The 4,988-nt window shown below is 40.1% G+C and overlaps 1 pseudogene; it reads right to left on the bottom strand.

The window, feature by feature from the left end:
- Positions 1 to 2,641: 2,641 nt before the first annotated feature.
- LOC139001834 (non-histone chromosomal protein HMG-14 pseudogene) lies at positions 2,642 to 2,968 on the bottom strand (annotated as a pseudogene).
- Positions 2,969 to 4,988: the final 2,020 nt, after the last annotated feature.

The following is a 4,988-nucleotide window of genomic DNA, read 5'->3' as shown; positions in this document are numbered from 1 at the left end:
ATAAGTGTAAAAGATTGGATTTTGAAGCCTTAGCATGGAAAAAGAGTGTAAACAAAAAAATCTCAAATAAGTTTTTATATTGCTTACATTATGCAAAGATAATATTTGGAACATATTGGGTTAAATGAAATATATTAAAATTAATCTCACTTGTTTCTTTTTACTCTTTCAAAGTCACTGCTAGAAAATCTTAAGTTATCCACGTGGCTTGCATTGTGTTTCTCTTAGACAGTGCTGAACTGGTAAACAGTGAGCGCTCAATTGTTCACTGACTGAATGAATGCACGAGCTCAGTGACTTGACCAAGGTCACTTAGAAAAGCCGAGTCTCGGGTGCCTTCGATCCCCACTCCCTCTTTCTTTCCATCATGCCTTGTAGTCTCCTCTAGGCCACACTATGCTTCCTGGTCACGTTCTCATGTCCACCTGCAGGACAGAGACCTACCCCATGGAGGGGAGGGAAGAGCCTGTGTTGAGGTTCTATAAAGGCAGAGGCTTAGAGAAAACGGAGCCCTTTCTGGAGGCGAGGAGGAAATGATTTAGGATGCCAAATCTCAGAGGGCATTTGTGTTTCATATTTTACCGTTTCTGGGTGTCTTTCCTGAGCTCTCCAGTCATTTCATTGTACGTTCTCATTCTGAAAGTTCTTTCAGTAAAAGGGTGGTTTTACACTTCCGGGCAGATTTCTTGCTATTCCCAGGGCTCTGGTGACACAAAACAGACAGGAGTAACGTAGGCTGTGTGCGCACACTGGAGGAAAGGCGAGAAACGGGCCACCCACACTGCTTGCTGCTCGCCGGAGAGGCTTGGCACTCTGGTGGCTCAGAGAGCAATGCCTTTGTTAGACCCTGACCCAGAAGGCTTGCTGGAACTGCACTGAGACCATTCCCCAGACTGTAATCATTACAGAGCTGAGCCTCTCCCGGAAAACACGCACAAAACCATCTGTGCCTGCGAATCACACGCTCAAGTGAAAGCACTGCCATTCCATATTTGCCATTTTACATCCTCCTGTTCACACTGAAAGTGTCTTCATTTATGCAGGATTTCATTCAGTAGACATTCATTCAACAAATACTTATTGAATACCGTATTGCTGTGTGCCAAGCAATGGGAGTGCCCGAGATAACACATACTGACTTACTGGTCTGAACCAAACATAAATTACTTCTGTAGCTGAACTACAAGTACAATATGTCTAAATGTATCTGAACTATCAGAGGCGAAGAGCGGCACAGATAATAACTTTTAAGAGTATAAGCCAAAGCTGCATCTTTGCATAAATAGTATACTATTTATGTATACTATAGTATACTCGCCATCCTGGTTCAAAACTAGGGTTTCTCTGAACCAATTGTTTCATCTCTGCCAGTGGTATTAAAAATTTTGGTGTAACTCCAGGAATCAATTTTAAGGAAATAATCAGATAAATGGTCAAAGCACTGCACATATGGGTGGTCACTGCAATGTTAGGGAGCAAAACCATGGAAACCCTCTAAATGTTGAATAAGAGAGGTTTGATAAAATTGGGGCCAGTCTATATGATGGCAAATCATTACAAATCAAGTTCTAAAAAATATATAGTGATGTGAGGAAATGTTTTGCTTATATATTAAGATTTAAAACTTGGGCTATTAAAACATACATGGTATATGTTGTCAATTTGGGGGAATATCGACATATGCAGAGAAAATAAGACTAGATGGCTATATAATCAATTAACAATGTACCTCTGGGGGTGAAATTATGCATGCTTTTAAAGTTTTTCTTCTTTACACTGAATATTTTTAAATGTTCTGCATAATTGTTTACTGTTTTTGTAATAAGAAAAGAATAATTTTTCTTTTGTAATTGTGATTTTATTGATTGTTTTGAGGATAAGTACACAGACATTCAAGTTCTACACAATTCTTAACGTACAAACCAAAAACCTAGATTCGTGTAGTTGTGATTCCTTTCTAAACAGTTATTCCAGTGACTTTCCAGCTTAAAATCTGAAGGCTAATTTTCTTTCATAGAGTATCAAGTACCAATATCTTCAAATGTTGATACGCTGTTATATCAAGGTCCCACTAATTCACAATTTAATATCATATGCACTACATAATCTCATTTTCAATTTTTCACGGCACATTAACAAAGTTACTAGGAAAACTGGACTACCACACCAAAGATGTTACAGAGTGCACAAAATTCTAACAGGGAGAGCCAAGATCAAGAGAACAATTCTACCAAAAATATGAGACTGGAAGTAACTGAAAATGTTCAGGACATATTAAATGCATGACTGACTCCAAATGGCCATTTAATATGCTTTGTATTATAGGATATAAATACTACCCCCATCTGTGGAATGTTAAGCTGCCACCAAAGACAATCAAAGTCTCCCATATTCGATATGTCATTATTTTCTGGTTGTACCAAAAAATGAACAACCAGCAAATGATTTTACCTCTCTCTCTCTCTTTTTTTTTAAAAAGCATTTGCATTTAAAAAATAGGGTGGGGTACAATCCTACCCCTCTTAACAGTGTTTATAGAGCTATTAAAAACTTTGCATTTACAAAACAGTTGATAAAAAATATCCCTTAGGATTGTACAAGAAGGAAGACAGGATCCCCTGACAGGACGTGGTATGTGATATTAATCAGACTTGGCTTCTTGCTCTCCTGCTTCATCTGAGTCTGGACTGGCCTTGTTTTTAGTTTCTCCATTTTCTGCAGGTAGATAGATCCTTGTTAGCCACTTCCAGCTGTTTTCCCTTTGCTTCCCCGAACCCCCTTTTCTTTTCTTTCTTTTTTTTTTTTTTTTTTTTGCACTTCTTCTGTCTGCAGATTTATCCTTTCCTGATGCCTTTTTTGGATTCGTTTCCACTTTTGCAGGAGCAGGTTTAGCTGACAACCTTGCAGATTTCCTCTTAGGCTCCTCCTTCAACACCCCCTTGGCGGAGCTAGCCTTCCTCTTGGGCATTCTGAGCTGCTGGGGCCCGTGATGCAGGCAGTGGGAAAACCCAATAATAAAAATTTAAAAGAGATCTGGTGCAGTGACATTGCTCTCCTCTATGGAATTATAAATATTTTTTTTTAACCAGTCACCCCCTAACATCTCTTCATTTCTTTAAATACTCACTCTGGATCTTCACACCTAACTTTATTTAAAACTTTTGAACCAATTTGTAACATTGTGACAAATGATGTTTATGGCACATTGCAATTAAATCCATAAACTTACTTCCTGATATCACATGAGGTAATACTACTTACCTCCCCAGGCTACTGGGAAGACTGCATGATACAAAGAATGCCGGTGCTTGGCCCATAATGATTCCCTCCCCCTCTACCTAGATTTATTCCCCTCACCACTCTGCTTTGCATATTGGTAAATTTTTTTATAAGTAATTCATTTCTTTTTTTATTGTGGTAATATATATACATATAGCATAAAATAACCACTTTAACCATTTTTAAGTGTACGGCTCTTGGTATTTAGTGCATTCGCATTGTTGGGCAACAGTCACCATCATTTATCTCCAGGACTTCTCATATTCCCAAGCTGTAACTCTGCGCCCCTTAAACACAAACTCCACATTCCTTTCTCTTCCCAGCCCCTGGAAATCCCCATTCTACTTTCTGTCTGAATGAATTTGATTACTCAAGGTACCTCATATAAGCATAATCAGACAATATTTGTCCTTCTGTAACTGGCTTATTTCACTTCGCATGACTTCAAAGTCTGTCCATGTTGTAGCATGTGTCAGAATTTCCTTCCTTTTTAAGTCTAATATTCCATTGTACGTGCCTAACACATTTCATTTATCTATTTATCTGTTGATGGACACTTGGGTTACTTCTACCTTTTGACTATTGTGAATAATACTGCTATGAGCATGGGTGTACAAATATCTGCTTGAGCAATTATTTTCCTTGAAGTAGAGATGGCTGGATCATATGGTAGTTCTATTTTTAACATTGCAAGGATCTTCCAAACTGTTTTTTGTTCGTGGCTGCACCAGTTTGCATTTTACAGTGTTGTTTTTTACTCACTTGTTTTCTCCTTCATTAAGTTATCATCTTAAGATCCAGTGCATCCACTTCTGAATTCCTCAGAGCAACTAGAAAATTGCCTCAATAAACACTTGATGAACCCAAGTTTCCTTTTCCCTAGCGTTTAGAAGCTCATTTCCACTCATGGTGTGTTCCTTCTTCTCTTCCCCGCTCTTCCCTCAGCTCTCATAGACTGTGGTTTCACGGACCTCTGCTAGTCATTTCCTTATCTTTAATCACTTCTAACCTTTGGTCAGGCAACTCCTTCTTTCCGTGCCATGCAGCTGTCAAGAGCATGGCACTGGAGTCAGAAAGACTGGCCTCAAGCCCTGGCTCTGCCACTTACAAGTTATATGGCCCCGGACAAGATTCTAACCTCTTCTTTCAGATGTTATTGCTGCATAACAGGACACTTCAAAACTTAGTTGCTTGCCCTGGCTGGCTTGGCTCAGTGGATGGGAGGGGGGGGTTTGTCCCAGGTTCGATTCCGGTCAGGGGCATATGCCTGGGTTGCGGGCTCAATCCCCAGTGGGGGGTGTGCGGGAAGCAGGCCAGTGGTCAGCAAACTGCGGCTCTGCAAACCGAGGCTCGCGAGCTACATGCGGTACAAAATACCACGTGTGGGCGTGCATGTACAGTGCGATTGAAACTTCGTGGCCCATGTGCAGAAGTCGGTATTTTGTGGAAGAGCCGGCATTTTGTGGAAGAGCCACACTCAAGGGGCCAAAGAGACACATGTGGCTCGCGAGCCGCCAATGATTCTCTCTCATCATTAATGAGACTATCTCTCTCTCCCTCTCCCTTCCTCTCTGAAGTCAATAAAAATATATATTTTTTAAAAAACTTAGTTGCTTAAAACAATAATCATTTTATTACTCCTTACTATTCTGTGGGACTACTGGGTCAATTCTTTCCCCCACGTGGTATCTTCTGGGATCACTCACAGG

The sequence above is a fragment of the Myotis yumanensis genome, unplaced genomic scaffold, assembly GCF_028538775.1.
Source record: "Myotis yumanensis isolate MYYU_CA2020_CCGP unplaced genomic scaffold, mMyoYum1.0.hap1 SCAF_2, whole genome shotgun sequence".
In the NCBI taxonomy this organism is placed as follows: domain Eukaryota; kingdom Metazoa; phylum Chordata; class Mammalia; order Chiroptera; family Vespertilionidae; genus Myotis; species Myotis yumanensis.
Note: the sequence above shows the minus strand (reverse complement) of the source record. Positions and strands in the feature narration are given on the sequence as shown.